The sequence below is a fragment of the Triturus cristatus genome, chromosome 10 (genome assembly GCF_964204655.1).
Source record: "Triturus cristatus chromosome 10, aTriCri1.1, whole genome shotgun sequence".
Taxonomy (NCBI): Eukaryota; Metazoa; Chordata; class Amphibia; order Caudata; family Salamandridae; genus Triturus; species Triturus cristatus.
The window spans coordinates 728,768,651-728,784,544 of NC_140593.1; positions in this window are offsets into that span (position 1 = coordinate 728,768,651).

Below are 15,894 nucleotides of genomic sequence, written 5' to 3' on the forward strand. Positions count from 1 at the left end.
ATTAGGCCAGAGTAAGAGTAAGAGTTAAGACCTTAGCTATTAGGCCAGAGTACGAGTCTAAGACCTTGGCTATTAGGCCAGTTTAAGAGTTAAGACCTTAACCAGTAGGCCAGAGTAAGAGTTAAGACTTTAACCAGTAGGCCAGAGTAAGAGTTAAGACCTTAACCTGTAGGCCAGAGTACGAGTCTAAGACCTTAGCTATTAGGCCAGAGTAAGAGTTAAGACCTTAACCAGTAGGCCTGAGTAAGAGTTAAGACCTTAACCATTAGGCCAGTAGGCCAGAGTAAGAGTTAAGACCTTAACCTGTAGGCCATAGTACGAGTCTAAGACCTTAGCTTTTGAGCCAGAGTAAGAGTTAAGACCTTAGCTATTAGTCCAGAGTAAGAGTTAAGACCTTAGCTATTAGGCCAGAGTAAGAGTTAAGACCTTAACCGGTAGGCCAGAGTACGAGTCGAAGACCTTAGCTATTGGACCAGAGTACGAGTCTAAGACCTTAGCTATTAGGCCAGAGTAAGAGTTAAGACCATAACCAGTAGGCCAGAGTACGAGTCTAAGACCTTAGCTATTAGGCCAGAGTAAGAGTTAAGACCTTAACCAGTAGGCCAGAGTAAGAGTTAAGACCTTAACTAGTAGGCCAGAGTACGAGTCTAAGACCTTAGCTATTAGGCCAGAGTAAGAGTTAAGACCTTAGCTATTAGGCCAGAGTAAGACTTAAGACCTTAACCAGTAGGCCAGAGTAAGAGTTAAGACCTTAACCAGTAGGCCATAGTACAAGTCTAAAACCTTAGCTATTAGGCCAGAGTAAGAGTTAAGACCTTGGCTATTAGGCCAGAGTAAGAGTTAAGACCTTAACCAGTAGGCCAGAGTAAGAGGTAAGACCTTAACCAGTAGGCCAGAGTACGAGTCTAAGACAGTAGCTATTAGGCCAGAGTAAGAGTTAAGACATTAGCTATTAGGCCAGAGTAAGAGTTAAGACCTTAGCTATTAGGCCAGAGTAAGAGTTAAGACCTTAACCAGTAGGCCAGAGTAAGAGTTAAGACCTTAACCAGTAAGCCAGAGTACGAGTCTAAGACCTTAGCTATTAGGCCAGAGTAAGAGTTAAGACCTTAACCAGTAGGCCAAAGTAAGAGTTAAGACCTTAACCATTAGGCCAGAGTACGAGTCTAAGACCTTAGCTATTAGGCCAGAGTAAGAGTTAAGACCTTAACTAGTAGGCCAGAGTAAGAGTTAAGACCTTAACCAGTAGGCCAGAGTAAGAGTTAAGACCTTAACCATTAGGCCAGAGTACGAGTCTAAGACCTTATCTATTAGGCCAGAGTAAGAGTTAAGAGCTTAACCAGTAGGCCAGAGTACGAGTCTAAGACCTTAGCTATTAGGCCAGAGTAAGTGTTAAGATCTTAACCAGTAGGCCAGAGTAAGAGTTAAGACTTTAACCAGTAGGCCAGAGTACGAGTCTAAGACCTTTGCTATTAGGCCCGAGTAGGAGTTAAGACCTTAACCAGTAGGCCAGAGTAAGAGTTAAGATCTTAACCAGTAGGTCAGAGTATGAGTCTAAGACCTTAGCTATTAGGCCAGAGTAAGAGTTAAGACCTTAACCAGTAGGTCAGAGTAAGAGTTAAGACCTTAACCATTAGGCCAAAGTACGAGTCTAAGACCTTAGCTATTAGGCCAGAGTAAGGGTTAAGACCTTAACCACTAGGCCAGAGTAAGAGTAAAGACGTTAACCTGTAAGCCAGAGTAAGAGTTAAGACCTTAACCTGTAGGCCATAGTACAAGTCTAAGACATTAGCTATTAGGCCAGAGTAAGAGTTAAGACCTTAGCTATTAGGCCAGAGTAAGAGTTAAAACCTTAACCATTAGGCCAGAGTACGAGTCTAAGACCTTAGCTATTAGGCCAGAGTAAGAGTTAAGACCTTAACCAGTAGGCCAGAGTAAGAATTAAGACCTTAACCATTAGGCCAGAGTACGAGTCTTAGACCTTAGCTATTAGGTCAGTGTAAGAGTTATGACCTTAACCAGTAGGCCAAAGTAAGAGTTAAGATCTTAACCAGTAGGCCAGAGTACGAGTCTAAGACCTTAGCTATTAGGCCAGAGTAAGAGTTAAGACCTTAACCAGTAGGCCAGAGTAAGAGTTAAGACCTTAACCTGTAGGCCAGCGTATGAGTCTAAGACCTTAGCTATTAGGCCCGAGTAAGAGTTGAGACCTTAACCAGTAGGCCAGAGTAAGAGTTAAGATCTTAACCAGTAGGTCAGAGTACGAGTCTAAGACCTTAGCTATTAGGCCAGAGTAAGAGTTAAGACCTTAACCAGTAGGCCAGAGTAAGAGTTAAGACCTTAACCATTAGGCCAAAGTACGAGTCTAAGACCTTAGCTATTAGGCCAGAGTAAGGGTTAAGACCTTAACCACTAGGCCAGAGTAAGAGTAAAGACGTTAACCTGTAAGCAAGAGTAAGAGTTAAGACCTTAACCTGTAGGCCATAGTACGAGTCTAAGACATTAGCTATTAGGCCAGAGTAAGAGTTAAGACCTTAGCTATTAGGCCAGAGTAAGAGTTAAAACCTTAACCATTAGGCCAGAGTACGAGTCTAAGACCTTAGCTATTAGGCCAGAGTAAGAGTTAAGACCTTAACCAGTAGGCCAGAGTAAGAATTAAGACCTTAACCATTAGGCCAGAGTATGAGTCTAAGACCTTAGCTATTAGGCCAGAGTAAGAGTTAAGACCTTAACCAGTAGGCCAAAGTAAGAGTTAAGATCTTAACCAGTAGGCCAGAGTACGAGTCTAAGACCTTAGCTATTAGGCCAGAGTAAGAGTTAAGACCTTAACCAGTAGGCCAGAGTAAGAGTTAAGACCTTAACCTGTAGGCCAGGGTATGAGTCTAAGACCTTAGCTATTAGGCCAGAGTAAGAGTTAAGACCTTAAGATGTAGGCCAGAGTAAGAGTTAAGACCTTAACCAGTAGGCCAGAGTAAGAGTTAAGACCTTAGCTATTAGGCCAGAGTAAGAGTTAAGACCTTAACCTGTAGGCCAGAGTACGAGCCTAAGACCTTAGCTATTAGACCAGGATACGAGTCTAAGACCTTAGCTATTAGGCCAGAGTACGAGTCTAAGACCTTGGCTATTAGGCCAGTTTAAGAGTTAAGACCTTAACCAGTAGGCCAGAGTAAGAGTTAAGACTTTAACCAGTTGGCCAGAGTAAGAGTTAAGACCTTAACCAGTAGGCCTGAGTAAGAGTTAAGACCTTAACCATTAGGCCAGTAGGCCAGAGTAAGAGTTAAGACCTTAACCTGTAGGCCATAGTACAAGTCTAAGACCTTAGCTTTTGAGCCAGAGTAAGAGTTAAGACCTTAGCTATAAGTCCAGAGTAAGAGTTAAGACCTTAGCTATTAGGCCAGAGTAAGAGTTAAGACCTTAACCGGTAGGCCAGAGTACGAGTCTAAGACCTTAGCTATTGGACCAGAGTACGAGTCTAAGACCTTAGCTATTAGGCCAGAGTAAGATTTAAGACCATAACCAGTAGGCCAGAGTACGAGTCTAAGACCTTAGCTATTAGGCCAGAGTAAGAGTTAAGACCTTAACCAGTAGGCCAGAGTAAGAGTTAAGACCTTAACTAGTAGGCCAGAGTACGAGTCTAAGACCTTAGCTATTAGGCCAGAGTAAGAGTTAAGACCTTAGCTATTAGGCCAGAGTAAGACTTAAGACCTTAACCAGTAGGCCAGAGTAAGAGTTAAGACCTTAACCAGTAGGCCATAGTACAAGTCTAAAACCTTAGCTATTAGGCCAGAGTAAGAGTTAAGACCTTGGCTATTAGGCCAGAGTAAGAGTTAAGACCTTAACCAGTAGGCCAGAGTAAGAGGTAAGACCTTAACCAGTAGGCCAGAATACGAGTCTAAGACAGTAGCTATTAGGCCAGAGTAAGAGTTAAGACATTAGCTATTAGGCCAGAGTAAGAGTTAAGACCTTAACCAGTAGGCCAGAGTAAGAGTTAAGATATTAACCAGTAGGTCAGAGTACGAGTCTAAGACCTTAGCTATTAGGCCAGAGTAAGAGTTAAGACCTTAACCAGTAGGCCAGAGTAAGAGTTAAGACCTTAACCATTAGGCCAAAGTACGAGTCTAAGACCTTAGCTATTAGGCCAGAGTAAGGGTTAAGACCTTAACCACTAGGCCAGAGTAAGAGTAAAGACGTTAACCTGTAAGCCAGAGTAAGAGTTAAGACCTTAACCTGTAGGCCATAGTACGAGTCTAAGACATTAGCTATTAGGCCAGAGTAAGAGTTAAGACCTTAGCTATTAGGCCAGAGTAAGAGTTAAAACCTTAACCATTAGGCCAGAGTACGAGTCTAAGACCTTAGCTATTAGGCCAGAGTAAGAGTTAAGACCTTAACCAGTAGGCCAGAGTAAGAATTAAGACCTTAACCATTAGGCCAGAGTACGAGTCTAAGACCTTAGCTATTAGGCCAGAGTAAGAGTTAAGACCTTAACCAGTAGGCCAAAGTAAGAGTTAAGATCTTAACCAGTAGGCCAGAGTACGAGTCTAAGACCTTAGCTATTAGGCCAGAGTAAGAGTTAAGACCTTAACCAGTAGGCCAGAGTAAGAGTTAAGACCTTAACCTGTAGGCCAGCGTATGAGTCTAAGACCTTAGCTATTAGGCCCGAGTAAGAGTTAAGACCTTAACCAGTAGGCCAGAGTAAGAGTTAAGATCTTAACCAGTAGGTCAGAGTACGAGTCTAAGACGTTAGCTATTAGGCCAGAGTAAGAGTTAAGACCTTAACCAGTAGGCCAGAGTAAGAGTTAAGACCTTAACCATTAGGCCAAAGTACGAGTCTAAGACCTTAGCTATTAGGCCAGAGTAAGGGTTAAGACCTTAACCACTAGGCCAGAGTAAGAGTAAAGACGTTAACCTGTAAGCCAGAGTAAGAGTTAAGACCTTAACCTGTAGGCCATAGTACGAGTCTAAGACATTAGCTATTAGGCCAGAGTAAGAGTTAAGACCTTAGCTATTAGGCCAGAGTAAGAGTTAAAACCTTAACCATTAGGCCAGAGTACGAGTCTAAGACCTTAGCTATTAGGCCAGAGTAAGAGTTAAGACCTTAACCAGTAGGCCAGAGTAAGAATTAAGACCTTAACCATTAGGCCAGAGTATGAGTCTAAGACCTTAGCTATTAGGCCAGAGTAAGTGTTAAGACCTTAACCAGTTGGCCAAAGTAAGAGTTAAGATCTTAACCAGTAGGCCAGAGTACGAGTCTAAGACCTTAGCTATTAGGCCAGAGTAAGAGTTAAGACCTTAACCAGTAGGCCAGAGAAAGAGTTAAGACCTTAACCTGTAGGCCAGCGTATGAGTCTAAGACCTTAGCTATTAGGCCAGAGTAAGAGTTAAGACCTTAAGATGTAGGCCAGAGTAAGAGTTAAGACCTTAACCAGTAGGCCAGAGTAAGAGTTAAGACCTTAGCTATTAGGCCAGAGTAAGAGTTAAGACCTTAGCTATTAGACCAGAGTAAGAGTTAAGACCTTAACCTGTAGGCCAGAGTACTAGTCTAAGACCTTAGCTATTAGACCAGGATACGAGTCTAAGACCTTAGCTATTAGGCCAGAGTAAGAGTTAAGACCTTAACCAGTAGGCCAGAGTAAGAGTTAAGACCTTAACCAGTAGGCCAGAGTAAGAGTTAAGATCTTAACCAGTAGGCCAGAGTACGAGTCTAAGACCTTAGCTATTAGGCCAGAGTAAGAGTTAAGACCTTAACCAGTAGGCCAGAGTAAGAGTTAAGACCTTAACCATTAGGCCAAAGTACGAGTCTAAGACCTTAGCTATTAGGCCAGAGTAAGAGTCAAGACCTTAACCACTAGGCTAGAGTAAGAGTAAAGACGTTAACCTGTAAGCCAGAGTAAGAGTTAAGACCTTAACCTGTAGGCCATAGTACGAGTCTAAGACATTAGCTATTAGGCCAGAGTAAGAGTTAAGACCTTAGCTATTAGGCCAGAGTAAGAGTTAAAACCTTAACCATTAGGCCAGAGTACGAGTCTAAGACCTTAGCTATTAGGCCAGAGTAAGAGTTAAGACCTTAACCAGTAGCCCAGAGTAAGAGTTAAGACCTTAACCAGTAGGCCAGAGTGTGAGTCTAAGACCTTAGCTATTAGGCCAGAGTAAGAGTTAAGACCTTAGCTATTAGGCAAGAGTACGAGTCTAAGACCTTAGCTATTAGGCCAGAGTAAGAGTTAAGACCTTACCTATTAGGCCAGAGTAAGAGTTAAGACCTTAACCAGTAGGCCAGAGTAAGAGTTAAGACCTTAACCAGTAGGCCATAGTACAAGTCTAAGACCTTAGCTATTAGGCCAGAGTAAGAGTCAAGACCTTGGCTATTAGGCCAGAGTAAGAGTTAAGACCTTAACCAGTAGGCCAGAGTAAGAGGTAAGACCTTAACCAGTAGGCCAGAGTACGAGTCTAAGACCTTAGCTATTAGGCCAGAGTAAGAGTTAAGACCTTAGCTATTAGGCCAGAGTAAGAGTTAAGACCTTAGCTATTAGGCCAGAGTAAGAGTTAAGACCTTAACCAGTAGGCCAGAGTGAGAGTTAAGACCTTAACTAGTAAGCCAGAGTACGAGTCTAAGACCTTAGCTATTAGGCCAGAGTAAGTGTTAAGACCTTAACCAGTAGGCCAGAGTAAGAGTTAAGACCTTAACCATTAGGCCAGAGTAAGTGTTAAGATCTTAACCAGGAGGCCAGAGTAAGAGTTAAGACTTTAACCAGTAGGCCAGAGTACGAGTCTAAGACCTTAGCTATTAGGCCAGAGTAATAGTTAAGACCTTAACCAGTAGGCCAGAGTAAGAGTTAAGATCTTAACCAGTAGGCCAGAGTACGAGTCTAAGACCTTAGCTATTAGGCCAGAGTAAGAGTTAAGACCTTAACCAGTAGGCCAGAGTAAGAGTTAAGACCTTAACCATTAGGCCAAAGTACGAGTCTAAGACCTTAGCTATTAGGCCAGAGTAAGAGGTAAGACCTTAACCACTATACCAGAGTAAGAGTAAAGACGTTAACCTGTAAGCCAGAGTAAGAGTTAAGACCGTAACCTGTAGGCCATAGTATGAGTCTAAGACCTTAGCTATTAGGCCAGAGTAAGAGTTAAGACCTTAGCTATTAGGCCAGAGTAAGAGTTAAGACCTTAACCATTAGGCCAGAGTACGAGTCTAAGACCTTAGCTATTAGGCCAGAGTAAGAGTTAAGACCTTAACCAGTAGGCCAGAGTAAGAATTAAGACCTTAGCTATTAGGCCAGAGTAAGAGTTAAGACCTTAAGAAGTAGGCCAGAGTAAGAGTTAAGACCTTAAGCAGTAGGCCAGAGTAAGAGTTAAGACCTTAGCTATTAGGCCAGAGTAAGAGTTAAGACCTTAGCTATTAGGCCAGAGTAAGAGTTAAGACCTTAACCTGTAGGCCAGAGTACGAGTCTAAGACCGTAGCTATTAGGCCAGAGTAAGAGTTAAGACCATAACCAGTAGGCCAGAGTACGAGTCTAAGACCTTAGCTATTAGGCCAGAGTAAGAGTCAAGACCTTAACCAGTAGGCCAGAGTAAGAGTTAAGACCTTAACTAGTAGGCCAGAGTACGAGTCTAAGACCTTAGCTATTAGGCCAGAGTAAGAGTTAAGACCTTAGCTATTAGGCCAGAGTAAGAGTTAAGATCTTAACCAGTAGGCCAGAGAACGAGTCTAAGACCTTAACCTGTAGGCCAGAGTAAGAGTTAAGACCTTTGCTATTAGGCCAGAGTAAGAGTTAAGACCTTAACCAGTAGGCCAGTGTACGAGTCTAATACCTTAGCTATTAGGCCAGAGTAATAGTTAAGACCTTAGCTATTAGGCCAGAGTAAGAGTTAAGACCTTAGCTATTATGCCAGAGTAAGAGTTAAGATCTTAGCTATTAAGCCAGAGTAAGAGTTAAGACATTAACCATTAGGCCAGAGTAAGAGTTAAGACCTTAACCATTAGGCCAGAGTACGAGTCTAAGACCTTATCTATTAGGCCAGAGTAAGAGTTAAGAGCTTAACCAGTAGGCCAGAGTACGAGTCTAAGACCTTAGCTATTAGGCCAGAGTAAGAGTTAAGACCTTAACCAGTAGGCCAAAGTAAGAGTTAAGATCTTAACCAGTAGGCCAGAGTACGAGTCTAAGACCTTAGCTATTAGGCCAGAGTAAGAGTTAAGACCTTAACCAGTAGGCCAGAGTAAGAGTTAAGACCTTAACCATTAGGCCAAAGTACAAGTCTAAGACCTTAGCTATTAGGCCAGAGTAAGAGTTAAGACCTTAACCACTAGGCCAGAGTAAGAGTAAAGACCTTAACCTGTAAACCAGAGTAAGTGTTAAGACCTTAACCTGTAGGCCATAGTACGAGTCTAAGACCTTAGCTATTAGGCCAGAGTAAGAGTTAAGACCTTAGCTATTAGGCCAGAGTAAGAGTTAAGACCTTAACCATTAGGCCAGAGTACGAGTCTAAGACCTTAGCTATTAGGCCAGAGTAAGAGTTAACACCTTAACGAGTAGGCCAGAGTAAGAATTAAGACCTTAGCTATTAGGCCAGAGTAAGAGTTAAGACCTTAAGAAGTAGGCCAGAGTAAGAGTTAAGACCTTAACCATTAGGCCAGAGTACGAGTCTAAGACCTTAGCTATTAGGCCAGAGTAAGAGTTAAGACCTTAGCTATTAGGCCAGAGTAAGCGTTAAGACCTTAACCAGTAGGCCAGAGTACGAGTCTAAGACCTTAGGTATTAGGCCAGAGTAAGAGTTCAGACCTTAGCTATTAGGCCAGAGTAAGAGTTAAGACCTTAACCAGTAGGCCAGAGTAAGAGTTTAGACCTTAACCTATAGGCCAGCGTATGAGTCTAAGACCTTAGCTATTAGGCCAGAGTAAGAGTTAAGACCTTAACCAGTAGGCCAGAGTAAGAGTTAAGACCTTAACCAGTAGGCCAGAGTAAGAGTTAAGACCTTAGCTATTAGGCCAGAGTAAGAGTTATGACCTTAACCAGTAGGCCAAAGTAAGAGTTAAGATCTTAACCAGTAGGCCAGAGTACGAGTCTAAGACCTTAGCTATTAGGCCAGAGTAAGAGTTAAGACCTTAACCAGTAGGCCAGAGTAAGAGTTAAGACCTTAACCTGTAGGCCAGCGTATGAGTCTAAGACCTTAGCTATTAGGCCCGAGTAAGAGTTGAGACCTTAACCAGTAGGCCAGAGTAAGAGTTAAGACTTTAACTAGTAGGCCAGAGTACGAGTCTAAGACCTTAGCTATTAGGCCAGAGTAAGAGTTAAGACCTTAGCTATTAGTCCAGAGTAAGAGTTAAGATCTTAACCAGTAGGCCAGAGTAAGAGTTAAGACCTTAACCAGTAGGCCAGAGAACGAGTCTAAGACCTTAACCTGTAGGCCAGAGTAAGAGTTAAGACCTTTGCTATTAGGCCAGAGTAAGAGTTAAGACCTTAACCAGTAGGCCAGTGTACGAGTCTAATACCTTAGCTATTAGGCCAGAGTAATAGTTAAGACCTTAGCTATTAGGCCAGAGTAAGAGTTAAGACCTTAGCTATTATGCCAGAGTAAGAGTTAAGATCTTAGCTATTAAGCCAGAGTAAGAGTTAAGACATTAACCATTAGGCCAGAGTAAGAGTTAAGACCTTAACCATTAGGCCAGAGTACGAGTCTAAGACCTTATCTATTAGGCCAGAGTAAGAGTTAAGAGCTTAACCAGTAGGCCAGAGTACGAGTCTAAGACCTTAGCTATTAGGCCAGAGTAAGAGTTAAGACCTTAACCAGTAGGCCAAAGTAAGAGTTAAGATCTTAACCAGTAGGCCAGAGTACGAGTCTAAGACCTTAGCTATTAGGCCAGAGTAAGAGTTAAGACCTTAACCAGTAGGCCAGAGTAAGAGTTAAGACCTTAACCATTAGGCCAAAGTACAAGTCTAAGACCTTAGCTATTAGGCCAGAGTAAGAGTTAAGACCTTAACCACTAGGCCAGAGTAAGAGTAAAGACCTTAACCTGTAAACCAGAGTAAGTGTTAAGACCTTAACCTGTAGGCCATAGTACGAGTCTAAGACCTTAGCTATTAGGCCAGAGTAAGAGTTAAGACCTTAGCTATTAGGCCAGAGTAAGAGTTAAGACCTTAACCATTAGGCCAGAGTACGAGTCTAAGACCTTAGCTATTAGGCCAGAGTAAGAGTTAAGACCTTAACCAGTAGGCCAGAGAAAGAATTAAGACCTTAGCTATTAGGCCAGAGTAAGAGTTAAGACCTTAGCTATTAGGCCAGAGTAAGCGTTAAGACCTTAACCAGTAGGCCAGAGTATGAGTCTAAGACCTTAGGTATTAGGCCAGAGTAAGAGTTCAGACCTTAGCTATTAGGCCAGAGTAAGAGTTAAGACCTTAACCAGTAGGCCAGAGTAAGAGTTAAGACCTTAACCAGTAGGCCAGAGTAAGAGTTAAGACCTTAGCTATTAGGCCAGAGTAAGAGTTAAGACCTTAGCTATTAGGCCAGAGTAAGAGTTAAGACCTTAACCTGTAGGCCAGAGTAAGAATTAAGACCTTAGCTATTAGGCCAGAGTAAGAGTTAAGACCTTAACGAGTAGGCCAGAGTAAGAATTAAGACCTTAGCTATTAGGCCAGAGTAAGAGTTAAGACCTTAAGAAGTAGGCCAGAGTAAGAGTTAAGACCTTAACCATTAGGCCAGAGTACGAGTCTAAGACCTTAGCTATTAGGCCAGAGTAAGAGTTAAGACCTTAGCTATTAGGCCAGAGTAAGCGTTAAGACCTTAACCAGTAGGCCAGAGTACGAGTCTAAGACCTTAGGTATTAGGCCAGAGTAAGAGTTCAGACCTTAGCTATTAGGCCAGAGTAAGAGTTAAGACCTTAACCAGTAGGCCAGAGTAAGAGTTTAGACCTTAACCTATAGGCCAGCGTATGAGTCTAAGACCTTAGCTATTAGGCCAGAGTAAGAGTTAAGACCTTAACCAGTAGGCCAGAGTAAGAGTTAAGACCTTAACCAGTAGGCCAGAGTAAGAGTTAAGACCTTAGCTATTAGGCCAGAGTAAGAGTTAAGACCTTAGCTATTAGGCCAGAGTAAGAGTTAAGACCTTAACCTGTAGGCCAGAGTACGAGTCTAAGACCTTAGCTATTAGACCAGAGTACGAGTCTAAGACCTTAGCTATTAGGCCAGAGTAAGAGTTAAGACCATAACCAGTAGGCCAGAGTACGAGTCTAAGACCTTAGCTATTATGCCAGAGTAAGAGTTAAGACCTTAACCAGTAGGCCAGAGTAAGAGTTAAGACCTTAACTAGTAGGCCAGAGTAACAGTCTAAGGCCTTAGCTATTAGGCCAGAGTAAGAGTTAAGACCTTAGCTATTAGGCCAGAGTAAGAGTTAAGACCTTAACCATGAGGCCAGAGTAAGAGTTAAGACCTTAACCTGTAGGCCAGAGTAAGAGTTAAGACCTTAACCTGTAGGCCAGAGTACGAGTTAAGACCTTAACCTGTAGGCCATAGTATGAGTCTAAGACCTTGGCTATTTGGCCAGAGTTAGAGTTAAGACCTTAACCAGTAGGCCAGAGTACAAGTCTAAGACCTTAGCTATTAGGCCAGAGTACGAGTCTAAGACCTTAGCTATTAGGCCAGAGTAAGAGTAAGAGTTAAGACCTTAGCTATTTGGCCAGAGTACGAGTCTAAGACCTTAGCTATTAGGCCAGTTTAAGAGTTAAGACCTTAACCAGTAGGCCAGAGTAAGAGTTAAGACTTTAACCAGTAGGCCAGAGTAAGAGTTAAGACCTTAACCTGTAGGCCAGAGTACGAGTCTAAGACCTTAGCTATTAGGCCAGAGTAAGAGTTAAGAGCTTAACCTGTAGGCCAGAGTACGAGTCTAAGACCTTAGCTATTAGGCCAGAGTAAGTGTTAAGATCTTCACCAGTAGGCCAGAGTAAGAGTTAAGACTTTAACCAGTAGGCCAGAGTACGAGTCTAGGACCTTAGCTATTAGGCCAGAGTAATAGTTAAGACCTTAACCAGTAGGCCAGAGTAAGAGTTAAGATCTTAACCAGTAGGCCAGAGTACGAGTCTAAGACCTTAGCTATTAGGCCAGAGTAAGAGTTAAGACCTTAACCAGTAGGCCAGAGTAAGAGTTAAGACCTTAACCATTAGGCCAAAGTACGAGCCTAAGACCTTAGCTATTAGGCCAGAGTAAGAGGTAAGACCTTAACCACTATGCCAGAGTAAGAGTAAAGACGTTAACCTGTAAGCCAGAGTAAGAGTTAAGACCGTAACCTGTAGGCCATAGTATGAGTCTAAGACCTTAGCTATTAGGCCAGAGTAAGAGTTAAGACCTTAGCTATTAGGCCAGAGTAAGAGTTAAGACCTTAACCATTAGGCCAGAGTACGAGTCTAAGACCTTAGCTATTAGGCCAGAGTAAGAGTTAAGACCTTAACCAGTAGGCCAGAGAAAGAATTAAGACCTTAGCTATTAGGCCAGAGTAAGAGTTAAGACCTTAGCTATTAGGCCAGAGTAAGCGTTAAGACCTTAACCAGTAGGCCAGAGTATGAGTCTAAGACCTTAGGTATTAGGCCAGAGTAAGAGTTCAGACCTTAGCTATTAGGCCAGAGTAAGAGTTAAGACCTTAACCAGTAGGCCAGAGTAAGAGTTAAGACCTTAACCAGTAGGCCAGAGTAAGAGTTAAGACCTTAGCTATTAGGCCAGAGTAAGAGTTAAGACCTTAGCTATTAGGCCAGAGTAAGAGTTAAGACCTTAACCTGTAGGCCAGAGTACGAGTCTAAGACCTTAGCTATTAGGCCAGAGTAAGAGTTAAGACCATAACCAGTAGGCCAGAGTACGAGTCTAAGACCTTAGCTATTAGGCCAGAGTAAGAGTTAAGACCTTAACCAGTAGGCCAGAGTAAGAGTTAAGACCTTAACTAGTAGGCCAGAGTACGAGTCTAAGACCTTAGCTATTAGGCCAGAGTAAGAGTTAAGACCTTAGCTATTAGGCCAGAGTAAGAGTTAAGATCTTAACCAGTAGGCCAGAGTAAGAGTTAAGACCTTAACCAGTAGGCCAGAGAACGAGTCTAAGACCTTAACCTGTAGGCCAGAGTAAGAGTTAAGACCTTTGCTATTAGGCCAGAGTAAGAGTTAAGACCTTAACCAGTATGCCAGTGTACGAGTCTAATACCTTAGCCATTAGGCCAGAGTAATAGTTAAGACCTTAGCTATTAGGCCAGAGTAAGAGTTAAGACCTTAGCTATTATGCCAGAGTAAGAGTTAAGATCTTAGCTATTAAGCCAGAGTAAGAGTTAAGACATTAACCATTAGGCCAGAGAAAGAGTTAAGACCCTAACCATTAGGCCAGAGTACGAGTCTAAGACCTTATCTATTAGGCCAGAGTAAGAGTTAAGAGCTTAACCAGTAGGCCAGAGTACGAGTTAAGACCTTAACCATTAGGCCAAAGTACAAGTCTAAGACCTTAGCTATTAGGCCAGAGTAAGAGTTAAGACCTTAACCACTAGGCCAGAGTAAGAGTAAAGACCTTAACCTGTAAGCCAGAGTAAGAGTTAAGACCTTAACCTGTAGGCCATAGTACGAGTCTAAGACCTTAGCTATTAGGCCAGAGTAAGAGTTAAGACCTTAGCTATTAGGCCAGAGTAAGAGTTAAGACCTTAACCATTAGGCCAGAGTACGAGTCTAAGACCTTAGCTATTAGGCCAGAGTAAGAGTTAAGACCTTAACGAGTAGGCCAGAGTAAGAATTAAGACCTTAACTATTAGGCCAGAGTAAGAGTTAAGACCTTAAGAAGTAGGCCAGAGTAAGAGTTAAGACCTTAACCATTAGGCCAGAGTATGAGTCTAAGACCTTAGCTATTAGGCCAGAGTAAGAGTTAAGACCTTAGCTATTAGGCCAGAGTAAGCGTTAAGACCTTAACCAGTAGGCCAGAGTACGAGTCTTAGACCTTAGGTATTAGGCCAGAGTAAGAGTTCAGACCTTAGCTATTAGGCCAGAGTAAGAGTTAAGACCTTAACCAGTAGGCCAGAGTAAGAGTTTAGACCTTAACCTGTAGGCCAGCGTATGAGTCTAAGACCTTAGCTATTAGGCCAGAGTAAGAGTTAAGACCTTAACCAGTAGGCCAGAGTAAGAGTTAAGACCTTAACCAGTCGGCCAGAGTAAGAGTTAAGACCTTAGCTATTAGGCCAGAGTAAGAGTTAAGACCTTAGCTATTAGGCCAGAGTAAGAGTTAAGACCTTAACCTGTAGGCCAGAGTACGAGTCTAAGACCTTAGCTATTAGACCAGAGTACGAGTCTAAGACCTTAGCTATTAGGCCAGAGTAAGAGTTAAGACCTTAACCAGTAGGCCAGAGTAAGAGTTAAGACCTTAACTAGTAGGCCAGAGTACGAGTCTAAGGCCTTAGCTATTAGGCCAGAGTAAGAGTTAAGACCTTAGCTATTAGGCCAGAGTAAGAGTTAAGACCTTAACCATGAGGCCATAGTAAGAGTTAAGACCTTAACCTGTAGGCCAGAGTAAGAGTTAAGACCTTAACCTGTAGGCCAGAGTATGAGTTAAGACCTTAACCTGTAGGCCATAGTATGAGTCTAAGACCTTGGCTATTTGGCCAGAGTAAGAGTTAAGACCTTAACCAGTAGGCCAGAGTACAAGTCTAAGACCTTAGCTATTAGGCCAGAGTACGAGTCTAAGACCTTAGCTATTAGGCCAGAGTAAGAGTAAGAGTTAAGACCTTAGCTATTAGGCCAGAGTAAGATTTAAGACCTTACCCATTAGGCCAGAGTACGAGTCTAATACCTTAGCTATTAGGCCAGAATAAGAGTTAAGACCTTAGCTATTAGGCCAGAGTAAGAGTTAAGACCTTATTTATTAGGCCAGAGTAAGAGTTAAGACCTTAACCAGTAGGCCAGAGTAAGAGTTAAGACCTTAACCATTAGGCCAGAGTACGAGTCTAAGACCTTAGCTATTAGGCCAGAGTAAGAGTTAAGACCTTAGCTATTAGGCCAGAGTACGAGTCTAAGACCTTAGCTATTAGGCCAGAGTAAGAGTTAAGACCTTAACCAGTAGGCCAGAGTAAGAGTTAAGACCTTAACCATTAGGCCAGAGACGAGTCTAAGACCTTAGCTATTAGGCCAGAGTAAGAGTTAAGACCTTAGCTATTAGGCCAGAGTACGAGTCTAAGAGCTTAGCTATTAGGCCAGAGTATGAGTTAAGACCTTAACCAGTAGGCCAGAGTAAGAGTTAAGACCTTAACCAGTAGGCCAGAGTAAGAGTTAAGACCTTGGCTATTAGGCCAGAGTACGAGTCTAAGACCTTAGCTATTAGGCAAGAGTAAGAGTTAAGACCTTAATCATTAGGCCAGAGTACGAGTCTAAGACATTAGCTATTAGGCCAGAGTAAGAGTTAAGACCTTAACCATTAGGTCAGAGTACGAGTCTAAGACCTTAGCTATTCGGCCAGAGTGAGAGTTAAGACCTTAGCTATTAGGCCAGAGTAAGAGTTAAGACCTTAGCTTTTAGGCCAGAGTAAGAGTTAAGACCTTAACCAGTAGGCCGGAGTAAGTGTTAAGACCTTAACCAGTAGGCCAGAGTAAGAGTTAAGACCTTAACCATTAGACCAGAGTACTAGTCTAAGACCTTAGATATTAGGTCAGAGTAAGAGTTAAGACCTTAACCAGTAGGCCAGAGTAAGAGTTAAGACCTTAGCTATTAGGTCAGAGTACGAGTCTAAGACCTTAGCTATTAGGCCAGAGTAAGAGTTAAGACCTTAACCAGTAGGCCAGAGTAAGAGTTAAGACCTTAACCATTAGGCCAGAGACGAGTCTAAGACCTTAGCTATTAGGCCAGAGTAACAGTTAAGACCTTAACCATTAGGCAAGAGTAAGAGTTAGGACCTTAGCTATTAGGCC